Source organism: Bufo gargarizans, unplaced genomic scaffold, assembly GCF_014858855.1.
Source record: "Bufo gargarizans isolate SCDJY-AF-19 unplaced genomic scaffold, ASM1485885v1 original_scaffold_941_pilon, whole genome shotgun sequence".
NCBI lineage: Eukaryota > Metazoa > Chordata > Amphibia > Anura > Bufonidae > Bufo > Bufo gargarizans.
In genome coordinates, this window is record NW_025334766.1 from 394 (window position 1) to 14,499 (window position 14,106).

At 40.3% G+C, this 14,106-nt stretch overlaps 1 long non-coding RNA gene across 1 annotated transcript in view; it reads left to right on the plus strand.

Annotated features, from left to right (window-relative positions):
* The first annotated feature begins 3,999 nt into the window (after positions 1-3,999).
* Positions 4,000-14,106, plus strand: part of LOC122924252 — a 39,706-nt gene continuing 29,599 nt past the window's right edge. Inside the window, exon 1 of the long non-coding RNA XR_006387382.1 lies at positions 4,000-4,653. This is a non-coding gene — a long non-coding RNA (uncharacterized LOC122924252). The remainder of the gene's footprint in view (positions 4,654-14,106) is intronic.

Here is a 14,106-nt window from a genome sequence, read left to right on the forward strand (position 1 = left end):
GAAGTACAGCACTGTATGGACCAGGAGAAGTACAGCAATGTGTGGACCATGAGAAGTACAGCAATGTGTGGACCACTAGACGTTCAGCAGGTGTATTGACCACAAGGTGAATAGCACAAAAAGTACACCACAAAAAGTAGAGCACTGCAATTACCACAGGACGTAGAGCTCTATGTGGACCATGAGGACTACAGCACTGCAGAGACCACAAGAAGTACAGCACTGTGTGGACCACTAGACGTACAACACTGTGATGACCACAAGAAGTATAATATTGCGACAACCACAAGTACAGCACTATGTGGACCATGAGAAGTACAGCACTGTGTGGACCAGGAGAAGTACAGCACTATGTGGACCAGGAGAAGTACAGCACTGTGTGGACCAGGAGAAGTACAGCAATGTGTGGACCATGAGAAGTACAGCAATGTGTGGACCGGGAGAAGTACAGCAATGTGTGGACCATGAGAAGTGCAGCACTGTGTGGACCAGGAGAAGTACAGCAATGTGTGGACCATGAGAAGTACAGCAATGTGTGGACCAGGAGAAGTACAGCACTGTGTGGACCAGGAGAAGTACAGCACTGTGTGGACCATGAGAAGTACAGCACTGTGTGGAACATGAGAAGTACAGCACTGTGTGGACCAGGGGAAGTACAGCACTGTGTGGACCAGGAGAAGTACAGCACTGTGTGGACCAGGAGAAGTACAGCAATGTGTGGACCAGGGGAAGTACAGCACTGTGTGGACCAGGAGAAGTACAGCACTGTGTGGACCAGGAGAAGTACAGCAATGTGTGGACCATGAGAAGTACAGCACTGTGTGGACCAGGAGAAGCACAGCACTGTGTGGACCAGGGGAAGTACAGCACTGTGTGGACCAGGAGAAGCACAGCACTGTGTGGACCAGGGGAAGTACAGCACTGTGTGGACCAGGAGAAGTACAGCACTGTGTGGACCAGGAGAAGTACAGCACTGTGTGGACCAGGGGAAGTACAGCACTGTGTGGAACATGAGAAGTACAGCACTGTGTGGACCAGGGGAAGTACAGCATTGTGTGGACCAGGAGAAGTACAGCACTGTGTGGACCAGGGGAAGTACAGCAATGTGTGGACCAGGGGAAGTACAGCACTGTGTGGAACAGGAGAAGTACAGCAATGTGTGGACCAGGAGAAGTACAGCACTGTGTGGACCAGGAGAAGTACAGCACTGTGTGGACCACAAGAAGTATAATATTGCAACAACCACAAGAAGTACAGCACTATGTAAACCAGGAGAAGTACAGCACTGTGTGGACCAGGAGAAGTACAGCAATGTGTGGACCAGGAGAAGTACAGCAATGTGTGGACCATGAGAAGTACAGCAATGTGTGGACCGGGAGAAGTACAGCAATGTGTGGACCATGAGAAGTGCAGCACTGTGTGGACCAGGAGAAGTACAGCAATGTGTGGACCATGAGAAGTACAGCAATGTGTGGACCAGGAGAAGTACAGCAATGTGTGGACCATGAGAAGTACAGCACTGTGTGGAACATGAGAAGTACAGCACTGTGTGGACCAGGGGAAGTACAGCACTGTGTGGACCAGGATAAGTACAGCAATGTGTGGACCAGGGGAAGTACAGCACTGTGTGGACCAGGATAAGTACAGCAATGTGTGGACCAGGATAAGTACAGCAATATGTGGACCAGGAGAAGGAAGTACAGCACTGTGTGGACCAGGAGAAGTACAGCACTGTGTGGACCAGGGGAAGTACAGCACTGTGGAACAGGAGAAGTACAGCAATGTGTGGACCAGGAGAAGTACAGCACTGTGTGGACCAGGAGAAGTACAGCACTGTGTGGACCGGGAGAAGCACAGCACTGTGTGGACCAGGAGAAGTACAGCACTGTGTGGACCATGAGAAGTACAGCACTGTGTGGACCAGGAGAAGTACAGCACTGTGTGGACCATGAGAAGTACAGCACTGTGTGGACCATGAGAAGTACAGCACTGTGTGGACCAGGAGAAGCACAGCACTGTGTGGACCAGGAGAAGCACAGCACTGTGTGGACCAGGAGAAGTACAGCACTGTGTGGACCAGGAGAAGCACAGCACTGTGTGGACCAGGAGAAGCACAGCACTGTGTGGACCAGGAGAAGTACAGCACTGTGTGGACCAGGAGAAGTACAGCCCTGTGTGGACCAGGAGAAGCACAGCAATGTGTGGACCAGGAGAAGCACAGCAATGTGTGGACCATGAGAAGTACAGCACTGTGTGGACCAGGAGAAGTACAGCACTGTGTGGACCAGGAGAAGTACAGCACTGTGTGGAGCAGGAGAAGTACAGCACTGTGTGGAGCAGGAGAAGTACAGCAATGTGTGGACCAGGAGAAGTACAGCAATGTGTGGACCAGGAGAAGTACAGCACTGTGTGGACCAGGAGAAGTACAGCACTGTGTGGACCGGGAGAAGTACAGCAATGTGTGGACCATGAGAAGTACAGCACTGTGTGGACCAGGAGAAGTACAGCACTGTGTGGACCAGGAGAAGCTCAGGCAGGTGCGCAGACGCATTGACTGGTCTCCTATGCTCATTTACACCATGATAGAGCAGGGGGTGGAGCCCTCATCATCCTCTGCTGCCAGGCACTGGAGTCAGCCATCTTCACTGTGAGCACTTACACTCGGCTGCGCGTGGGGCGCCCTGACGTCACTCTGGAGCGCCCCGGGAGCCGCACGGACGGTAAGTATACCGCTCCCCCGCTCCCCGCTACACTTTACCATGGCTGCCAGGACTTTAGCGTGCCGGCAGCCATGGTAACCATTCAGAAAAAGCTAAACGTCGGATCCAGTAATGCACCGAAACGACGTTTAGCTTAAGGCCGGATCCGGATCAATGTCTTTCAATGGGCATTCATTCCGGATCCGGCCTTGCGGCAAGTGTTCAGGATTTACGGCCGGAGCTAAAAGCGCAGCATGCTGCGGTATTTTCTCCGGCCAAAAAACGTTCCGTTTCGGAACTGTAGACGTCCTGATGCATCCTGAACGGATTTCACTCCATTCAGAATGCATTAGGATAAAACTGATCAGGATTCTTCCGGCATAGAGCCCCGACGACGGAACTCAATGCCGGAACAGAACAACGCAAGTGTGAAAGAGCCCTTATCTTCTCCATTGCGGAGCCCCACCCCTTCTGCATTGATCACATGATCGTGACGTCATCGTAGGTCCTTCACTTCTTACTTCTATTCTGCTCAGCTCTGTACTATCAGCAAGGCAGGTGCTTGACCACTACTTCCCTCTTCTGACGCTGAGCCCCGCCCCTCCTGTACTGATCACACGATAGTGACGTCATCGTAGGTCCTTCACTTCTTACTTCTATTCTGCTGAGCTCTGTACTATCAGCAAGGCAGGTGCTTGACCACTACTTCCCTCTTCTGACGCTGAGCCCCGCCCCTCCTGTACTGATCACATGATAGTGACATCATCAAAGGTCCTTTACCTCCTCTCATCTTCTCCAATCCTGAGCCCCGCCCCTCCTGTACTGATCACACGATAGTGACATCATCAAAGGTCCTTTACCTCCTCTCATCTTCTCCAATCCTGAGCCCCGCCCCTCCTGTACTGATCACATGATAGTGACATCATCAAAGGTCCTTTACCTCCTCTCATCTTCTCCAATCCTGAGCCCCGCCCCTCCTGTACTGATCACATGATAGTGACATCATCAAAGGTCCTTTACCTCCTCTCATCTTCTCCAATCCTGAGCTTCGCCCCTCCTGTACTGATCACATGATAGTGACATCAACAAAGGTCCTTTACCTCCTCATCTTCTCCATTGCTAAGCTCCGCCCCTCCTGTACTGATCACACGATAGTGACATCAAAGGTCCTTTACCTCCTCATCTTCTCCAATACTAAGCTCCGCCCCTCTTGTACTGATCACGTGATGATATTACAGCTCTTTGACCATCCCTTTTCTAAACCTGAGCTCTGCCTCCTGCCAGTCACATGATGGTGACGTCATCCCAGGTCCTGCAGCTCTTGCAGTGCACAGATACAGAGCAGGTCCTGGTCAGTAGTCACTGCTGTGGGGTCTGGAGCTTCTTTTCTCTGGTGGCAGCCATTAGTAGAGCCCTGTATTCAGAGAATATATATATATACTGTCCTATCTGGCTGTGGCCCCCAGGATACAGAGGGTAGATATATACAGTCCTATCTGGCTGTGGCCCCCAGGATACAGAGGGTAGATATATACAGTCCTATCTGGCTGTGGCCCCCAGGATACAGAGGGTAGATATATACAGCCCTATCTGGCTGTGGCCCCCAGGATACAGAGGCTATATACAGCCCTTTCTGGCTGTGGCCCCCAGGATACAGAGGATATATCCAGCCTGATTTAGCTGTGGCCCCCAGGATACAGAGGATATATCCAGCCTGATCTGGCTGTGGCCCCCAGGATACAAAGGGTAGATATATCCAGCCTAATCTGGCTGTGGCCCCCAGCATACAGAGGCTATATACAGCCCTCTCTGGCTGTGGCCCCGGGATACAGAGGCTATATACAGCCCTATCTGGCTGTGGCCCCCAGGATACAGAGGATATATCCAGCCTGATTTAGCTGTGGCCCCCAGGCTGTGCTGGGGTTGATGAGAAGACCTGTCACTCTGGTACAAGGTAAGTGCGCGTCAGGGTTTTTGGCGCAGACATGTGACCTGTGAATATTACCGCCATTTACTGCTGGGGATGAGGTCCTCTCACTCCACTAAGTGGCATTCATCCTGTAGATGCGGGTAATACCAGGTGCGATACATACAACATATAACACACATACATTACCTACATATATGTACATACAGGGCTAGTGTGTAATATGTGTGTAATATACTGTTATACAGGAAGGTGCGATACATACAACATATAACACACATACATTACCTACATATATGTACATACAGGGCTAGTGTGTAATATGTGTGTAATGTACCGTTATACAGGAAGGTGCGATACATACAACATATAACACACATACATTACCTACATATATGTACATACAGGGCTAGTGTGTAATATGTGTGTAATATACCGTTATACAGGAAGGTGCGATACATACAACATATAACACACATACATTACCTACATATATGTACATACAGGGCTAGTGTGTAATATGTGTGTAATGTACCGTTATACAGGAAGGTGCGATACATACAACATATAACACACATACATTACCTACATATATGTACATACAGGGCTAGTGTGTAATATGTGTGTAATATACCGTTATACAGGAAGGTGCGATACATACAACAGATAACACACATACATTACCTACATATATGTACATACAGGGCTAGTGTGTAATATGTGTGTAATATACCGTTATACAGGAAGGTGCGATACATATAACATATAACACACATACATTACCTACATATATGTACATACAGGGCTAGTGTGTAATATGTGTGTAATATACCGTTATACAGGAAGGTGCGATACATACAACATATAACACACATACATTACCTACATATATGTACATACAGGGCTAGTGTGTAATATGTGTGTAATATACCGTTATACAGGAAGGTGCGATACATACAACATATTACACACATACATTACCTACATATATGTACATACAGGGCTAGTGTGTAATATGTGTGTAATATACCGTTATACAGGAAGGTGCGATACATACAACATATAACACACATACATTACCTACATATATGTACATACAGGGCTAGTGTGTAATATGTGTGTAATATACCGTTATACAGGAAGGTGCGATACATACAACATATAACACACATACATTACCTACATATATGTACATACAGGGCTAGTGTGTAATATGTGTGTAATATACCGTTATACAGGAAGGTGCGATACATACAACAGATAACACACATACATTACCTACATATATGTACATACAGGGCTAGTGTGTAATATGTGTGTAATGTACCGTTATACAGGAAGGTGCGATACATACAACATATTACACACATACCTTACCTACATATATACATACATACAGGGCTAGTGTGTAATATGTGTGTAATATACCGTTATACAGGAAGGTGCGATACATACAACATATTACACACATACCTTACCTACATATATACATACAGGGCTAGTGAGTAATATGTGTGTAATATACTGTTATACAGGAAGGTGTGATACATACAACACACATACATTACCTACATATATGTACATACAGGGCTAGTGTGTAATATGTGTGTAATATACCGTTATACAGGAAGGTGCGATACATACAACATATTACACACATACATTACCTACATATATACATACAGGGCTAGTGAGTAATATGTGTGTAATATACTGTTATACAGGAAGGTGTGATACATACAACACACATACATTACCTACATATATGTACATACAGGGCTAGTGTGTAATATGTGTGTAATATACCGTTATACAGGAAGGTGCGATACATACAACATATAACACACATACATTACCTACATATATGTACATACAGGGCTAGTGTGTAATATGTGTGTAATATACCGTTATACAGGAAGGTGCGATACATACAACATATGACACACATACATTACCTACATATATGTACATACAGGGCTAGTGTGTAATATGTGTGTAATGTACCGTTATACAGGAAGGTGCGATACATACAACACACATACATTACCTACATATATGTACATACAGGGCTAGTGTGTAATATGTGTGTAATATACCGTTATACAGGAAGGTGCGATACATACAACATATAACACACATACATTACCTACATATATGTACATACAGGGCTAGTGTGTAATATGTGTGTAATATACCGTTATACAGGAAGGTGCGATACATACAACACACATACATTACCTACATATATGTACATACAGGGCTAGTGTGTAATATGTGTGTAATATACCGTTATACAGGAAGGTGCGATACATACAACATATAACACACATACATTACCTACATATATGTACATACAGGGCTAGTGTGTAATATGTGTGTAATGTACCGTTATACAGGAAGGTGCGATACATACAACATATTACACACATACATTACCTACATATATGTACATACAGGGCTAGTGTGTAATATGTGTGTAATATACCGTTATACAGGAAGGTGCGATACATTCAACATATTACACACATACCTTACCTACATATATACATACAGGGCTAGTGTGTAATATGTGTGTAATATACCGTTATACAGGAAGGTGCGATACATACAACACACATACATTACCTACATATATGTACATACAGGGCTAGTGTGTAATATGTGTGTAATATACCGTTATACAGGAAGGTGCGATACATACAACATATTACACACATACCTTACCTACATATATACATACAGGGCTAGTGTGTAATATGTGTGTAATATACCGTTATACAGGAAGGTGCGATACATACAACATATAACACACATACATTACCTACATATATGTACATACAGGGCTAGTGTGTAATATGTGTGTAATATACCGTTATACAGGAAGGTGCGATACATACAACATATAACACACATACATTACCTACATATATGTACATACAGGGCTAGTGTGTAATATGTGTGTAATATACCGTTATACAGGAAGGTGCGATACATACAACACACATACATTACCTACATATATGTACATACAGGGCTAGTGTGTAATATGTGTGTAATATACCGTTATACAGGAAGGTGCGATACATACAACATATACACACATACATTACCTACATATATGTACATACAGGGCTAGTGTGTAATATGTGTGTAATATACCGTTATACAGGAAGGTGCGATACATACAACATATAACACACATACATTACCTACATATATGTACATACAGGGCTAGTGTGTAATATGTGTGTAATATACCGTTATACAGGAAGGTGCGATACATACAACATATAACACACATACATTACCTACATATATGTACATACAGGGCTAGTGTGTAATATGTGTGTAATATACCGTTATACAGGAAGGTGCGATACATACAACATATTACACACATACATTACCTACATATATGTACATACAGGGCTAGTGTGTAATATGTGTGTAATATACCGTTATACAGGAAGGTGCGATACATACAACATAACACATACATTACCTACATATATGTACATACAGGGCTAGTGTGTAATATGTGTGTAATATACCGTTATACAGGAAGGTGCGATACATACAACATATTAACACACATACATTACCTACATATATGTACATACAGGGCTAGTGTGTAATATGTGTGTAATATACCGTTATACAGGAAGGTGCGATACATACAACATATAACACACATACATTACCTACATATATGTACATACAGGGCTAGTGTGTAATATGTGTGTAATATACCGTTATACAGGAAGGTGCGATACATACAACATATAACACACATACATTACCTACATATATGTACATACAGGGCTAGTGTGTAATATGTGTGTAATATACCGTTATACAGGAAGGTGCGATACATACAACATATACACACATACATTACCTACATATATGTACATACAGGGCTAGTGTGTAATATGTGTGTAATATACCGTTATACAGGAAGGTGCGATACATAACAATACACACATACATTACCTACATATATGTACATACAGGGCTAGTGTGTAATATGTGTGTAATATACCGTTATACAGGAAGGTGCGATACATACAACATATAACACACATACATTACCTACATATATGTACATACAGGGCTAGTGTGTAATATGTGTGTAATATACCGTTATACAGGAAGGTGCGATACATACAACATATTACACACATACATTACCTACATATATGTACATACAGGGCTAGTGTGTAATATGTGTGTAATATACCGTTATACAGGAAGGTGCGATACATACAACATATACACACATACATTACCTACATATATGTACATACAGGGCTAGTGTGTAATATGTGTGTAATATACCGTTATACAGGAAGGTGCGATACATACAACATATACACACATACATTACCTACATATATGTACATACAGGGCTAGTGTGTAATATGTGTGTAATATACCGTTATACAGGAAGGTGCGATACATACAACATATAACACACATACATTACCTACATATATGTACATACAGGGCTAGTGTGTAATATGTGTGTAATATACCGTTATACAGGAAGGTGCGATACATACAACATATTACACACATACATTACCTACATATATGTACATACAGGGCTAGTGTGTAATATGTGTGTAATATACCGTTATACAGGAAGGTGCGATACATACAACATATTACACACATACATTACCTACATATATGTACATACAGGGCTAGTGTGTAATATGTGTGTAATATACCGTTATACAGGAAGGTGCGATACATACAACATATTACACACATACATTACCTACATATATGTACATACAGGGCTAGTGTGTAATATGTGTGTAATATACCGTTATACAGGAAGGTGCGATACATACAACATATAACACACATACATTACCTACATATATGTACATACAGGGCTAGTGTGTAATATGTGTGTAATATACCGTTATACAGGAAGGTGCGATACATACAACATATTACACACATACATTACCTACATATATGTACATACAGGGCTAGTGTGTAATATGTGTGTAATATACCGTTATACAGGAAGGTGCGATACATACAACATATAACACACATACATTACCTACATATATGTACATACAGGGCTAGTGTGTAATATGTGTGTAATATACCGTTATACAGGAAGGTGCGATACATACAACATATAACACACATACATTACCTACATATATGTACATACAGGGCTAGTGTGTAATATGTGTGTAATATACCGTTATACAGGAAGGTGCGATACATACAACATATAACACACATACATTACCTACATATATTACATACAGGGCTAGTGTGTAATATGTGTGTAATATACCGTTATACAGGAAGGTGCGATACATACAACATATAACACACATACATTACCTACATATATGTACATACAGGGCTAGTGTGTAATATGTGTGTAATGTACCGTTATACAGGAAGGTGCGATACATACAACATATAACACACATACATTACCTACATATATGTACATACAGGGCTAGTGTGTAATATGTGTGTAATATACCGTTATACAGGAAGGTGCGATACATACAACATATAACACACATACATTACCTACATATATGTACATACAGGGCTAGTGTGTAATATGTGTGTAATATACCGTTATACAGGAAGGTGCGATACATACAACATATAACACACATACATTACCTACATATATACATACAGGGCTAGTGTGTAATATGTGTGTAATATACCGTTATACAGGAAGGTGCGATACATACAACATATAAAACACATACATTACCTACATATATGTACATACAGGGCTAGTGTGTAATATGTGTGTAATGTACCGTTATACAGGAAGGTGCGATACATATAACATATAACACACATACATTACCTACATATATACATACAGGGCTAGTGTGTAATATGTGTGTAATATACCGTTATACAGGAAGGTGCGATATATACAACATATAACACATATACATTACCTACATATATGTACATACAGGGCTAGTGTGTAATATGTGTGTAATATACCGTTATACAGGAAGGTGCGATACATACAACATATAACACACATACATTACCTACATATGTACATACAGGGCTAGTGTGTAATATGTGTGTAATGTACTGTTATACAGGAAGGTGCGATACATACAACAGATAACACACATACATTACCTACATATATACATACAGGGCTAGTGTGTAATATGTGTGTAATGTACTGTTATACAGGAAGGTGCGATACATACAACAGATAACACACATACATTACCTACATATATGTACATACAGGGCTAGTGTGTAATATGTGTGTAATGTACCGTTATACAGGAAGGTGCGATACATATAACATATAACACACATACATTACCTACATATATGTACATACAGAGCTAGTGTGTAATATGTGTGTAATATACCGTTATACAGGAAGGTGCGATACATACAACATATACACACATACATTACCTACATATATGTACATACAGGGCTAGTGTGTAATATGTGTGTAATATACCGTTATACAGGAAGGTGCGATACATACAACATATAACACACATACATTACCTACATATATGTACATACAGGGCTAGTGTGTAATATGTGTGTAATGTACCGTTATACAGGAAGGTGCGATACATACAACATATAACACACATACATTACCTACATATATGTACATACAGGGCTAGTGTGTAATATGTGTGTAATATACCGTTATACAGGAAGGTGCGATACATACAACATATAACACACATACATTACCTACATATATTACATACAGGGCTAGTGTGTAATATGTGTGTAATATACCGTTATACAGGAAGGTGCGATACATACAACATATTACACACATACATTACCTACATATATGTACATACAGGGCTAGTGTGTAATATGTGTGTAATATACCGTTATACAGGAAGGTGCGATACATACAACATATAACACACATACATTACCTACATATATGTACATACAGGGCTAGTGTGTAATATGTGTGTAATATACCGTTATACAGGAAGGTGCGATACATACACATATAACACACATACATTACCTACATATATGTACATACAGGGCTAGTGTGTAATATGTGTGTAATATACCGTTATACAGGAAGGTGCGATACATACAACATATTACACACATACATTACCTACATATATACATACAGGGCTAGTGTGTAATATGTGTGTAATGTACCGTTATACAGGAAGGTGCGATACATACAACATATAACACACATACATTACCTACATATATGTACATACAGGGCTAGTGTGTAATATGTGTGTAATATACTGTTATACAGGAAGGTGCGATACATACAACATATAACACACATACATTACCTACATATATACATACAGGGCTAGTGTGTAATATGTGTGTAATATACCGTTATACAGGAAGGTGCGATACATACAACATATTACACACATACATTACCTACATATATGTACATACAGGGCTAGTGTGTAATATGTGTGTAATATACTGTTATACAGGAAGGTGCGATACATACAACATATAACACACATACATTACCTACATATATTACATACAGGGCTAGTGTGTAATATGTGTGTAATATACCGTTATACAGGAAGGTGCGATACATACAACATATACACACATACATTACCTACATATATGTACATACAGGGCTAGTGTGTAATATGTGTGTAATGTACCGTTATACAGGAAGGTGCGATACATACAACATATAACACACATACATTACCTACATATATGTACATACAGGGCTAGTGTGTAATATGTGTGTAATATACCGTTATACAGGAAGGTGCGATACATACAACAGATAACACACATACATTACCTACATATGTACATACAGGGCTAGTGTGTAATATGTGTGTAATATACCGTTATACAGGAAGGTGCGATACATACAACATATAACACACATACATTACCTACATATATACATACAGGGCTAGTGTGTAATATGTGTGTAATATACCGTTATACAGGAAGGTGCGATACATACAACATATAACACACATACATTACCTACATATATGTACATACAGGGCTAGTGTGTAATATGTGTGTAATATACCGTTATACAGGAAGGTGCGATACATACAACATATAACACACATACATTACCTACATATATACATACAGGGCTAGTGTGTAATATGTGTGTAATATACCGTTATACAGGAAGGTGCGATACATACAACATATTACACACATACATTACCTACATATATACATACAGGGCTAGTGTGTAATATGTGTGTAATATACCGTTATACAGGAAGGTGCGATACATACAACATATTACACACATACATTACCTACATATATACATACAGGGCTAGTGTGTAATATGTGTGTAATATACCGTTATACAGGAAGGTGCGATACATACAACATATTACACACATACATTACCTACATATATGTACATACAGGGCTAGTGTGTAATATGTGTGTAATGTACCGTTATACAGGAAGGTGCGATACATACAACATATAACACACATACATTACCTACATATATACATACATACAGGGCTAGTGTGTAATATGTGTGTAATATACCGTTATACAGGAAGGTGCGATACATACAACAGATAACACACATACATTACCTACATATATGTACATACAGGGCTAGTGTGTAATGTGTGTGTAATATACCGTTATACAGGAAGGTGCGATACATACAACACACATACATTACCTACATATATGTACATACAGGGCTAGTGTGTAATATGTGTGTAATATACCGTTATACAGGAAGGTGCGATACATACAACATATTACACACATACATTACCTACATATATGTACATACAGGGCTAGTGTGTAATATGTGTGTAATATACCGTTATACAGGAAGGTGCGATACATACAACATATAACACACATACATTACCTATATATATACACACAGGGCTAGTGTGTAATATGTGTGTAATATACCATTATACAGGAAGGTGCGATACATACAACATATAACACACATACATTACCTATATATATATACATACAGGGCTAGTGTGTAATATGTGTGTAATGTACCGTTATACAGGAAGGTGCGATACATACAACATATAACACACATACATTACCTACATATATGTACATACAGGGCTAGTGTGTAATATGTGTGTAATATACCATTATACAGGAAGGTGCGATACATACAACATATAACACACATACATTACCTATATATATATATACATACAGGGCTAGTGTGTAATATGTGTGTAATGTACCGTTATACAGGAAGGTGCGATACATACAACATATAACACACATACATTACCTATATATATATACATACAGGGCTAGTGTGTAATATGTGTGTAATATACCGTTATACAGGAAGGTGCGATACATACAACATATAACACACATACATTACCTATATATATGTACATACAGGGCTAGTGTGTAATATGTGTGTAATATACCGTTATACAGGAAGGTGCGATACATACA